Source organism: Ochlerotatus camptorhynchus, unplaced genomic scaffold (genome assembly GCF_037179485.1).
Source record: "Ochlerotatus camptorhynchus isolate MF236.1 unplaced genomic scaffold, CSIRO-AGI_Acam_v1.1 ptg000086l, whole genome shotgun sequence".
In the NCBI taxonomy this organism is placed as follows: Eukaryota; Metazoa; Arthropoda; class Insecta; order Diptera; family Culicidae; genus Ochlerotatus; species Ochlerotatus camptorhynchus.
In genome coordinates this window covers 82,946-96,892 of record NW_027040576.1, presented here as the reverse complement: position 1 = coordinate 96,892, position 13,947 = coordinate 82,946, and the positions used below count along the sequence as shown (strand labels likewise).

At 36.9% G+C, this 13,947-nt stretch overlaps 1 protein-coding gene and 1 long non-coding RNA gene across 2 annotated transcripts in view; both read right to left on the bottom strand.

Annotated features, from left to right (window-relative positions):
* The window catches only part of PAN3 (Poly(A) specific ribonuclease subunit PAN3), a 77,383-nt gene extending 75,784 nt beyond the window's left edge, over positions 1 to 1,599 (bottom strand). The window contains exon 1 of the mRNA XM_065218449.1: positions 1,487 to 1,599. The gene's annotated coding sequence lies outside the window, so the exon portion shown is untranslated. The remainder of the gene's footprint in view (positions 1 to 1,486) is intronic.
* A 362-nt stretch (positions 1,600 to 1,961) lies between these two features.
* LOC135698463 (uncharacterized) overlaps positions 1,962 to 13,947 on the bottom strand; it is a 29,955-nt gene continuing 17,969 nt past the window's right edge. Inside the window, exon 2 of the long non-coding RNA XR_010517488.1 lies at positions 1,962 to 2,529. This is a non-coding gene — a long non-coding RNA (uncharacterized LOC135698463). The remainder of the gene's footprint in view (positions 2,530 to 13,947) is intronic.

Below are 13,947 nucleotides of genomic sequence, written 5' to 3'. Positions count from 1 at the left end.
TCACTGTGATTTCCACTGACTGTCGCTTGGGGTTCGTAGTTGAATCAATGACGCATTATGTTTCAGAAAGGCGATATTTTGTGGTTTGTATTTCATCCACTGCAACTTTGTGCCTGCTCTCCACTTTATGTTTTTCTTTTATGTTGATACGCTAAGAATTCCATTCGCCCCAATGTAACACAAATCGGAAAGACATTCGATTGAACTGCATTTTACATAAAAATCATCCTCGGTATGATACCAGAGGGGAGGGATAGTGGGTGATGGTAACGAATTTTGACGTAAGATTACATCTTTCGGCAACATATTGAGGGTGCAATTAAAAAAAACGTTACGAAAAGTGGTCAGGTTTTCATCACTTTCAACTCTATCAATAGCGGATAGTTTTTAATTATAAACATGCCAATCGATTGAAAAAAATTCTACCAATCTGCTAAAATGAACACTTTATGAACGTTCTCCTGTTGGATGGCTTGTTTTGGCGTTTCTGCTGTTGAAAGGATATACTCAATCATCCTGTAGATGCACGTGGGCGATGTTGCCCCCTGTCTACCCAGTTTGGGCCTTCATACAATGGCAGATTGAGTACAATTAGAGGTTATTATATGATCAAGTTGAACAGCAAGGACAGCTCACAGCTACTGACAGGTGTCTTGCTACAATGGGTAGTACTTCCATATCATCATCATTGTCATCAAGGACTTTGTTTACCCCCTGATGAAAATTGGTGAAGTTTAAGTTTAGAAGGAGCTGTAAATTAAAGAATCACATCGTCGATTTTATGCAATACTGGCACAACTCAAAATTTCCCATTTTTTTCCGTTTTATCGGTTGAAAATGTACAAAACCCAAATCATATCACTGAATAAGGTTCAGTGGTACTGTTTACGTGGAATTAGTTGATTTTTTTTTGATAATTTTGCAGTGAGATGTAAACTACGCTTCTGCAATATCCGCGAGCAACATCCTTTAACCGCGCATGTCTTCGGCATTTTCAAAATTATAATTATGAGCGTGTAAAATATCTTTTTTTTTTCGAAAAAAATTTAAGTGCTGGTAAACAGTACCACTGAACTATCAAACAGTTCATCCGATGAACGCTCAGTTCATTCGTAATGTCACGCTGCAGAGCCTAATTGTACTTTATTATCAAAGGCCTTTATGTTTCTCTAGCGGTGGATTGGTGAAAATTTTCGACGATTTATATTTTGAATAGTGACAGCCATGTCCGTCCGTTCCGACTGAAAGCAAAATAACACGTCATCTCTGTCGAAAACCCATCTCTCAATGATCGACCTGAACGCATTCAAGACATTCTTTTTCTCTATCCGTAGTAGATCAAGTACACCGAATGCCACTGAATCATTTGGGGATCGGTTTTGCGCAAATGAGCCGCCGCCGACGTACGTACGATCCCCTTGTGCTGCTAGTGCTATACGGTGGTGTGGTGTGGTGTGTAGGAATAAAACAAGGTCAATGTACATACCTGAATTTCTTTCTTTCTTCGTGTGCACACGTTATGGGATCAATCCGCACCCGAGCCGAGTAACAGGCGGCAATAAGCTACCCGCTGTGTACGCTGCCTGTCTCTTCCTCTGGCTGCCTGTCTCTTCCTCTGGCGGCCTCTGGTGGTGTTCCAGATCGGCGCTTTACGGCGATAGTGCAACTACTGCTATTTCCCTGCCACCTCCGCCACCACCAGCAGCACCTGCAATAGCTCTGGTTCGAGCCGGCTGCCTTCGTCGCCAGTTTGGCCAACGACGACTGTCTTTCATACAAACTCTCTCACAACACTCACGGCAAATTCTCCAATGAGCGTGCGCCTGGTCACGATCTCGTTGCTTTCTAAAGGGATCACCCCTCGTTTCACTATTATTCTTCCTTGCGGACAAGCAGCTGAGCCTGATTTGGCCAAATCGATATCTCGTTGTACTTTGACTTAATCCCAACACGCTTTTCTCCGAACACCTTCTTCGGTGACTCACCGAGCTTTTCAATACACCGTTTTCACCAATTGCTTCTTCTTGCTTATGATCATCATCACCATTGGTACCATGGTCATTGGAACCATTACCATCGTCCACTATCACACAACCATCATCGTCATCATTCGCAACCGAAACAGCAACAGCGCGAAGCGAACGAAATCATATGATCGCTGTTTTGTCTCCTCTTCTTCTTCTTCTTCTTCTTCTTCACATTCGCAAACTGCGAGTCTTTCACTTTACGTTCACCTTCCCGCAGACATGTGCACGCCGAGTGGTGTAGTAGGCATCGACCAACTTGCAACCAATATCAACCACTCACTAACGAACCAACCAACACTGACACCAAATCTCGCACGAAGATGACGATGATGATGATGGCGGTAGGTAGCTGCTCACAGACGATGAGAGGCTATTAACAAACACGCAGTGAGTTGTCTCGTCACATGTAAATAACACACTTAACACTCTGGTATTCTTTATTATTCTTCTGTATATTTCGTAGTAGCAGAACAGTCTTGGCGATGTTTTGATACACACGACTCTGAAAAGTAGAACAACGGAGTTCGGTGTGGGTGGGTGGTGGGAAGAACCATAGCGCGAGTGGAGTGTAGTATAACAAGACAAAGTTTGGCACAGTGGCAGCTTTGTTCCTGTTTACAGTTTACAGTTTATTGGGTCCGGTATCAGCAGCACAATCAGAAGGCACGTGTTGTTTGTGATGTTTCGGGATCGTAATGGTTATGTTTAACTGGGCAGCAGTTCGTTGGTATGGGGTAGGAGGTAGAGCTTCACGTTCTGATGTGATTAGAAACGTGATGATTTTTTGGGGAACATGGCTCTGAAGGTGTGATTGAAATGGATTGACCATTGGTCAAAGGTTTCAATCATAAATAAAAGGGGAAATCAAATAGTGCAAACCATGCCGCAAACTTATAGGGAAAATTTAGTTATAGTTGAGATATCTGTAAAGTATCAATAGGGTAAATGTACCAGTTATGGTTATACGATCCAATCATGGTGTATTCCAATTATGGCCTATGGGATTTCCATAGGCCATAATTGTAAAAAAAAAACCATAATAAAAATGTATAGCCATAGCTGGTAGACCTATCCTATTTATATTTCAAACAGTTTTTGCTTACACGGTAGTCCAAATGTCATAGGGGCCATGTACTTATGACGTGAGTATGATTTTAAGCGAGTAAGATCTTACTAAGGCGGAGGTGGGTTAAACAGTTCCCAAGAAAATTCATACGTATTAAGTGCACGGTCCTATAATGCAAGATGCAGTGTTGCCTTGAAAGCAGCCGATTAATCAGATCATATAGTTATCGCCTTCGAAATAAATGAATAACTAATCTTCTGGACGTTCAATCAAAACGTGGTCTTGAGCAAAGCTGTAGTTTTCTTTTCAGTACAGATAGCAAGTTCACCCGCAAATCATTATGGCAAAGGGCAAGACCGATGAGGGCAGAAAGCTCACTTTTCCCATACTATATGTATATTTATTTATTTATGTCTTCAATCAGTGTGGATATATGAAATATATTTACATTTGCATAAATTTGTCTTGACCTCTACGAGATCAAATTGTAGCAGTTATTTTTTTAAATGTTGCTTTGAGGCATAATTAACCTCGCAGTTTTCATTATAGACATTAATCATTCTGTTGATTGGTCTATTTTTGCATACGCTGTTCTTTGAGACAAAACTTGAATTAAATTCCTTATTCTTAAAATGCGTGATGGTACATGAACATTCAAACATGCTAGTAAGTTTTCTCAATTTATACGTTGTGGGATTACATCATGATCACAAAAAGGATCATGGTAACTTCTCTTCTTTTCTTCAGTGTTTCAATGTTAATTAACCTGCAACATGACTCAAAGGAAGCAAGGGGAAATGAAGTCCAGTCTAGTTTTCTAAGAGCGAATAACAAAACTTGTTCCTGAACTGATTCTATATGACCAATGTTTCTTGGTATAGAGCCCTAATTACACAGGAATATTCGTGACTTGATCTTTCGTAAGCCACATAAAGTGTTTTTATGGTACATATATGAGACCTTAAAACCCTTAAAAAGATGACTCTATCCTTTGATAAAAGCATCCACATTATATGCTTTATGAATTTTAGGGCTGTTACAGTAAAGCTTGCTTCATTTAGAATTGGAACAAACTTTTGCTTATATTGTGGTGCTCCTGGTGGACGGATTAAGAAGTTCTTGGCACCCACGTGTCGGGAATTTTGTCAGCTTCACGTATGTATTTTTGACATTCCGCAAATCGACTGTACTTTGTAAACAATCAACATGGAAGCCGAAAGAAGGGAAAAAATTGTGCACAGTTATTTGGAAAATCCATTGTGGTCTGCATCTAGGCTAGCTAAACAGCTGAAATTGCCCAGAAATACCGTATGGCGCGTTATCAATCGGTATAAGGAAACATTGACGACGATTCGGAAGCCTCAAGCCAATCGTCGGAGTGGAACGTCGACCGGAAACTGCGTGGTAAGATTTTGAAGACGATTAAGAGGAATCCCAATCTGTCGGACCGTGATTTGGCCAGAAATTTCGGTGCTGCCCATAGTACCGTGAGGAGAACTCGACTCCGGGAAGGAATCAAGTCGTATCGAGCTAGCAAACAGCCAAATCGGACCATAAAACAGAATAGTGTGGCCAAAATCCGTGCGCGGAAGCTATACGACCAGGTGCTGACCAAGTTCGACGGGTGTCTTCTGATGGACGATGAAACCTATGTCAAGGCTGACTTCGGGCAAATCCCAGGTCAAAATTTTACTTGGCAACGGCTCGGGGAACTATACCAAAAAGAGTGTCTCCAAAAACGAATTTTGCCGTTCATTCGATCCCACGACCATCCCGTAATGTTTTGGCCAGATTTGGCAAGCTGTCATTACAGCAAAGTCGTTCAAGAATGGTATGCAGAGAAAGGGGTCCAGTTTGTTCCGAAAAACCTTAACCCACCCAACTGCCCCCAGTTCCACCCTATTGAGAAATACTGGGCAATCATGAAGAGGAGACTCAAGGCAAAGGGAAAGGTTGTCAAAGACATCAATCAGATGAAGACCTGGTGGAATAAGATAGCTAAAACGATGGACGAAGAAGGTGTGCGCCGCCTAATGAGCCGTGTTACAGGAAAAATTCGAGAATTCCTTCGAAACCGTGACGAATAATTTTATCCGTATTTTTTCTTAAAAGTATGAAGAAAACGCTACATTTGTATAAGAAAAGATCTTGAATTCAATAATAAATAACTGAAATACAGGCAATTGTTTTGTTCCAATTCTATCTGTAGCAAGCTTTATTTTAAATGATCCGTGAAATCAGCGATTTCTCAAAAGAACTTCAAAAACTAATCCGCGACAAAAAAACTAATCAGCAACAAATGAAAAATTGTTTTCATTGCCTTAAAATACCATTTGTATTTAGTGTACCACCAACCCTACACAGCAAAAAAAAATAATTTTTATATTACATCCAAGAGGATGCACTTCAATCATGTCAAAAATCTCATGTAATTTTTATGCCACAAAAATAAACAAATGCAGTAAAAGCAGCGTAATGTCAGTTCATGCGCCGTATTAAATAATTTTGTCCTTTTTGTAAAGTAAAATTACACCATATTTCCGACACGATTGAAGTGCATCCACTTGGATGTGGTATTAAAATTATTTTGTTTTGCTGTATACTACTACATGGCTTTTCAAGCTTATTGCTTATAGCAAATTAGCTTTTTGCCTGCTCGCAACTATTCTGAAACATTATTTTAAAACATTTCTAGGTAGAGCTGGAATTAGGGCCTTACAGCTTTTGTAAAAAATGCCTTCTCTCGATGATTTCTAGGAATTCAAGGGATGCCCACTAGACTGATGCATAATTCGACTTTTTCGCTCCACAGTGCTTAAATGGTTTCAAATCGGGTCCTGATTAGCCTCCCAAAGTTACAACTCATTTGGTTAGAAACAGACTTCGCACAAACCATTTGAAGTTTACATGTAAATTACTATGGGGAAACTCAACTTTTTGTTCATTGCCTTCTAGTCTTTTTCCATATTGAGCTGCGAAACAGTTCGATAGCAATTCTTACAGAAAATTTTCTCCGCTACAACTTTGCTCAAAATCGTTTCTATATAAAACGAGACAGAAAAAAGTTATTAATTATTTAAGAGATTGGTAAACTTATGACATGATCAAGCAGCTGCTCTGTAGGCAACACTGTATTTTGCAGTGTGACATAGTAGCCATGATTTTTGTGTCCTATTCAACGCCCCAGAAAAACCAATGTTGCCTGCTGAGCAGTTGATTGAGCATGATCATAAGACACCAGCGCATTGAACAATTGATAACGATCCTTGCATTTAATAAAAAAAAAACAGTCTTCAGCAAATTTGTAGCTGGGAAAATTTCCTATAAGTACAGTTGAAAGTTTTTGAAGCAGACCGATATGGTGAATTATCAGATAGACATGAACAAAAATCTTGGTTTTACCATAGTAATTCCCATACAAACTTCATGGTTTGTGCCATCTCAGTTTCTCACCAAATGGGTTCAAATTTTGAGAGCTTAGTCAGGATCAGATTTGGAATCGTTCAAGTATTGTGGAGCGAAAATTTCAAATTTTGCATCAGTCTAATGCCCACGCAAAGCAATTTTACCGTCGGGTAGGGGAACTCTTCTTCTACCCGATGGTGATATTGATTTGCGTTAAAAACCTTGACTTTTAAGAAATAGTCGCAAGAAGTCATTGTTTACAAAAGCTGTTACGCTCTTATTCCAGCTCTATCAAGATTTATACATATTTTTTACATGCAAATTAACTCAAAAATGACTCATTCAATTTGAAGTCTACATTTTAAAGAACAATAATACTGAAAATAATTCTTCATAGGAGTATTCCAAAAGAGTGTTAAGGAAAAGTTTTAGGTAATTCCACGGAAAATTCCAAGGAAATTTCAAGGATAGCTCAAAAAAAAAAATTTGAGGAAAATTTCCAAGAAATCCTAAGGAATCTTCCAAAGATATTCCGGTGATAATTTTTGAAAATTGAAAAGCAAGTTCCAAGGAAAATATGAGGAGCATTAGGGAGCAGAACTAAAAAGGAATTCCTATGGAAATTTCAGGAGAATACTAAGTACCCAACAAACAATTCAAAGTCACAAATAAGCATACACATTGAATAAATACTGTATAACAGTGTACAATGCTGAATAAAACAAGATGTCGAATTATGTACTGAAAAAAGGTCGTTGAGATGCGTCTTTATTCCGCCTTTTGCTCTGATATGATTAATTTCCTTATTATAAGCTTTATAAACGTTGACTGTCTTCCTTATTCAGAACCAGAAGTTTGATCTAATAACAAACTGAATAAGTGTAATTTGTACATACATTGACACTTTAATTCGACTGTTTTAAATTGATTTAATAACATGCTTTATTAGACGTCTAATAAATGTTCTCCAGCTCCTTTATAAGATTTCATTGCATTACTTTACAATTTTGTTGAATACAGTCAGCATGATAGCACTTATACCACTATGCGTCCATGTTGTAATCACATGATTTGTAAATGCTTTATAAACGACGTATTAGATTCATTATTCGACAACACTGATTCAGTCTTACAACAAGGCGAAATCAGTAGAGTAGTGGCTACCGTTTCCGCTTTCCAATTAGAAGGTCATGAGTTCAATCCCAAGCTCAACCCTTTTTTTAACATAATTAATTTAAATAGTAATCATCGATCACATAACATCACGACAGCGAATGCATTGATCTAGTTTAAAATAAAACCGAGCATCCTTACTTTCGACTTGGAGATGTGAAGAGGCAACATTGTTCTCATTCAAAACAACGATTAATGAATTAATCATTCCCACAGGGCCTTGAAGGAGCTAGACTTGCGATCGGGAGTGCTGATAGGTATTTACTTTCATGCAAGCTTTTATAGATTATTGAGTTGCCCATATGATGAATTCTAGGATAGCTCAGATGACAAGGCCAGCGGCTGGTGATCGGAAGGTACATAGTTCAAATCCCATACCATACAACGACATGTATAAGTATTTAATAAATTTTCTAATGTCTGTGTGGTGCGAGCCACGTCAAAAAATAATGAAATACAATACACTTAAGAAAAACACACCACACACCCCCTTCCCTGTCCCCGTTCATCTTATTTTCGGGTTAATTTTCCCACAGTTGAATAATCGTTTAATAAATGTATAATAATGTCTAATTAACCGTTACTTCACATGAGAATCAAGCGTATACAGAGCATCACTGTTTTAAGGAAGCAGTGATGTCTAATAAACGCTGAATAATCAAAAAATTTATCGTATAAACTCTGTTACAACTCAATATAAGTCGAATAAAAGCTTCTCGACATACCTTATTCTCAACACCAAATATTTCGATGTTGTGGTTGAATAAATTCTCCAGATTTGTGTGAACAAAGCCTGAACAGAAGTTATTATTAAAAATAGTACAAGTACTATTAAGCATGCAGTTGGATAAAATGCCCAAGAAGTCGTTTCTTCAATAGACGATTGTTTGTTGGGTATGTACTCAGGAGAACTCGAAGTGATTCTTTTAATGAGTATTTTTCAAGGAATTGCCAGAATTATCAATAATTTGAAAAGCATTGCAGAGTGAATTCAGAGAGTGTTTTGCAGAAGATTTTCAAGACTATTGTGGAGAAAATGTTATTTGACGCTTAGCATCTTCAACTATGTAAATCGTGAACTTCACGCAGAAGTAATACAAACAAAATAGTTGAAGTGGTATGGTGAGCAAAATCTTACCATCTCTTTTATTCCTTTACTTTTCAATACAACAGCAAATGTGACGTCGCACTATCTAGTGCACACGAATGGCTTAGACAAAAAAGTTACATTACCAGACCGCGCTGCTTGATATTTTGTTACACCCCTGGGCGGGAAAACGAATGGCAGGCAACGTGCATTGCTGCCATCTACCCTGTTTGTGTTTAAATGAATCGTGTTTTACCTTTTTAATTGGAACGTTTTTTTATTTACTCAGTTGCTTTATGTTTGTTCATCATTAAATGCATACACTCATCTAATTAATGGGTTCAATACAATGTGAATGGGTCAAAACTGCGTATTTGCTTGTTTTAATATACTTATTTTGATTGCTAGAAGCAATACATCTGGCAACGCTTGTTCAATGATTATTTTATGTTTCATAACATATTCTTTGATAATTGAAAAGTAGAATTTATAAATTCCAAGTATTCAAATTACTTGAAATTGTGAAATGCTGCGAAGAACACAAGTAAGTAAATGCAGTAAAAGCAACCGGTGGAAACTAACGATTTTAAATTGGCTAACACTGGACCAGCCTATCGGTCCCAAATACATCGACCAACGTACCCCATTCTAGTCGAAATTCTAGTACTACACTATGTTTGTTTTGATTCGCTATGAAATGGGTTCTTGGGTTTTCCTATGTTTCGATGGGTGCATCGATTAGCTTGGCACCGAAGATAGTACCAGAGCTGAGCCAAAAAGTTGAGCACGTTTCTTCGAGACTTTCTGGTCTTAGAGTTACTTCTATGGCAAAAGTTTGTTCCCCAGAAATTTTCGATGAAAAATCATGAAATACTTGCTATGAATTTTCAGTTGGCTAGTGTGCGGATGTACGTGTATACTAGACTGATGCAAAATTTGAAATTTTCGCTCCACAATACTTAAACGATTCCAAATCAGATCCTCACTAACCTCTCAAAATTTGAACCCATTTGGTGAGAAACTGAGATGGCACAAACCATTTGAAGTTTGTATGGGAATTACTATGGTAAAACCAAGATTTTTGTTCATGTCTATCTGATAATTCACCATATCGGTCTGCTTCAAAAACTTTCATTTGTACTTGTAGGAAATTTTCCCAGCTACAACTATGCTGAAGACCACTTTTTGATTAAATGCAAGGATCGAAAGTTATCAATGGTTCCATGAGTTGATGCCTTATGATCATGCTCAATCAACTGCTCAGCAGGCAACATTGGTGTTTCTGGGGCGTTGAATAGGACACAAAAATCATGGCTACTATGTCACACTGCAAAATACAGTGTTGCCTACAGAGCAGCTGCTTGATCATGTCATAAGTTTACCAATCTATTAAATAATTAATAACTTTTTCCTGTCTTGTTTTACATAGAAACGATCTTGAGCAAAGTTGTAGCTGAGAAAATTTTCTATAAGAATAGCTATCGAACTGTTTCGCAGCTTAATATGGAAAAAGACTGGAAGGCAATGAACAAAAAGTTGAGATTTCCCATAGTAATTTACATGTAAACTTCAAATGGCTTGTGCGAAGTCTGTTTCTAACCAAATGAGTTGTAACTTTGGGAGGCTAATCAGGACCCGATTTGACACCATTTAAGCACTGTGGAGCGAAAAAGTCAAATTTTGCATCAGTCTAGTGTATACTGTATACTAATGATGATGAATAAAGAATATTTTAAAAAGAAGAAAAATCTGAATTGAGGCTGTGTTCCATTTGGTGAATTTTCACTTAAGTTTGACGCATCGAAAATAAATTAAGATGTTCGAAAATCCCTCTGTTGTTGATCAGCCGATTTTCGAGAAAGCGTCTGTCAAAGTTGATTCCTTGTCTGTCAGAAATAAGTCTGCTGGAATAGCAGGTTTTTTTTTTTTAATTTTCCATCTGTCAAATTTAAGTGAATATTCACCAAATGGAACACAGCCTGAGTGACGGTGTCTTGAGTAGACCTGTGCGCCGGTCATTTAATCGGCGGCGGCGGCGGCGTAGAAGCTGTTTTAGTCTCAGCGGCTGCGGCTTCATGGCGTGACGCCGTTGACTTTGTTCGGCGGTGGTGGCGGCGGCGTGCATCGGCGTATCACTTTGGTCGTCGTAAAAATATCGCATTTGCAACTTAAATTGAACACAATATTACATTAACATAACATCCCAAGTAGCATTTCAAGTTTTATTAAATACTACAAAGCTACAATAAAACAAGATTAATAAAACCCTGGTCAAGGCTCTTTTGCCATTGCACAGTGCACAGTGGTCCAGAATGCAGATATAGGTGGAATGATATGTTTTGAGACTGAAATTGAAACTTTAGACTAAAAGTTTCTTCTACAAAGTTGTTCCTTATAGTTAGACCCTTATTTTTATGACAGTGAATTCTAGGGTGGTTCTTATTATCATTACAATCTAACTTTTTTATTTGAATAAATTAAGGTATTCATTCTTCGGCAAAGTTATAGCTGAGCTGATTTTAAGCAATTTTGTTGAAGACAACTTTTTTTTATCTCTTGAAATGGCCGATTTAGAGCTATTTTCTTGAATTGAGTTGGGGTGGTGCTAAAAATTTTTATTTATTATTTTGCTCTAGTTTTCTTATTAAAATTTCTTCGACAAAGTTGCTTGCAATCAACTTAACTACAACTTTTTCAAACAACACATGTTTTTATTTTGTGAAACAAAAAAGTTAGTTTTAAAAATTCCCTAATTTGAGGACTGACATTTGTAAACACTGAAAGAAGGGAATTTTTAAGAACAAAATTTTCTTCTAAGACACTAAATGTCCAAATATTGAAACAAATGTACTAGCATATTTTATTTAAATTTGTCACTAGAGTGGTCGTATGAAATCCATCTTTTTTCATTAATTTTTTTATTTGAAATTTCTCAAGAAAGTCATCTTTTAGAGACTTTTTAAAACTCTTTAAGACGAATGTTTTATAGCGAAATTTGTTGTCTGTATCTCTTCTAATAAAAAAGATATACCCAAATATAGTAAAAAATATGAATAAATTTAAATTGATTTTATACGAGTTTAAAAAATAACATACCTCAATGTTACAATTATTCAGAATAACATACGTCCTTTAAAATGCCGTATAAAAACTTTTTTTTTTGTTTGCCCCAACCAGAGATATTAACATTTGAAAAGTGCATATTTTTAGTACAAAAACGTCAATAACTCTTGATCGGAAAAAGATATTGACAAGCTTTCTGCAGCAAAAATTTGCGCCTTTTAAAGATTTAAAAGTCATTTATACACAACTTTGCTGAGAAATTTGAAATAAGAAAAATAACTGTTTTTTTAGCACCACTCTAACTCAATTCAAGAAAATAGCTCTAAATCGGCCAATTTAAGCGATACAAAAAAGTTGTCTGCGACAAAGTTGGTTGAAATTAGCTCAGCTATAACTTTGCCGAACAATGTATACCTTAATTTATTCAAACAAAAAAGTTAGATTTTTGATTTTAATGATAATAAGAACCACCCTAGAATTCATTGTCATAAAAATGAGGGTCTAACTATAATGAACAACTTTGTAGAAGAGACTTTTCGTCTAAAGTTTCAATTTCAGGCTCAAAACATATCATTCCATTGGGGAGCGACCCCGGCGTAGTGGTTAGTATCCATACCTCTCACGCCAAAGTCACGAGTTCAGATCTCACCCTCGGACAAAGTCATGAATGACAAAGAGTGTTAAAGTGACTATAATAAAAAAAAAAATATCATTCCCCTTAATCTACATTCTGGACCACTGTGCATTGATGCATCCACCAAAACCTCATTAACACTAGAATCTATCTAGTTGGCCCACCCTGGAGAAGGTTCTGAAAGATGTATTCTCGAAGCTATTCAAGATTAATTTACTGCAAGAAGGTTATGTGACGAACTCATTGAGAACCATTTAAAAACCATATTTAAGCTACAATAAAAGCTGTTTTGTAACAATAAAACCCTTTCTTGAGCCGTTTTCTCTAGCTGCTTGCTAATCCACTAGAATAGCATCAATCAAGATAGAAAAGTATTCATAATTAACATCCGATCTTATCAAAATAACTAAAATAAAAACTGATGGTATAAAAATCCTGTTGAACTACAAAAATTATTTAAATAGTTCTCATAAAGTGGCCTAGTCTTAGGTGTCATATTAAACCTCATGTGAAATGTATGTGATAACACGGAAAACGACGATTTTACAAATTATTTTAAAGTTAAGTAAAAACAAAATTATTCTTAAGATCGATCATCTAGCTTAGCCAAGATTTTATTAAATATTTTCGCATTTTAAATACTTGCTTAGCAATATTGACCAAGGAAATGTAGATCGCAAAACAAACACTGTGAAAAACCAACAAAACAATTGTTGCAGGCATAAAAGTTGATTTTCATGGACCATTTGTAAAAAAGTTGTTTTGCTTTCAAGAAATCCCTAACAAATTAAAAAAGGTTTTAAAAAGGCTTTTATGAAGAAAACTTGCAGACTGAATTGTATTTATCTAAAGCCGTTTTGCTTGCTTGATTGATGGAGGTAAAGCTGCCGGCAAAAATTTAAACGTCAAAGTTTGTTTATCTTTCTATAGCTGCGCTGTGCGATGCAGCGTTCTTCCAGGCAACGGATTGGAAGCAGTTACTCAGAAAGTGTGCGATACTGTTGTATAGTATTTAGCATTTCGACCAGCCCCTTCTTCCGGATGATTCCCGAAGCGCAACGACGCAGTAATGTACGCTTGAATGAAATTTTTGATGAGTTTACCCTTTCGCCGAATAAAATCGCTGCCATGCTAATATCGGCTAACTGGCAGTTTGGTAGTTTGCTGCCGGTACTGATCCAAGTAATTCCAACCGTCACCTATTGGTACCGGTTCAGCCGGACGTGCTGGTTCTTCTGAAGAAGTAAATTTTCCTGAAATCGACATCCCTCCAATCGTTAGAATAGCTTGAATTTGTCATCCTACTTCGTCTATCCTTCGAGATTTCCTTGTCATCAATTTTGGTTTTATTCACTATGAGGATCCACATCTTTTAAGTTCAATTTGTTAACAGAGTAATTGTGGATTTTATAATACACTGTAAACGACTTAAAAGCGTTAAATATGACTTTTTCTCTCATTTAAAACCTTATGATTTTAAAGTTGCTTTTAT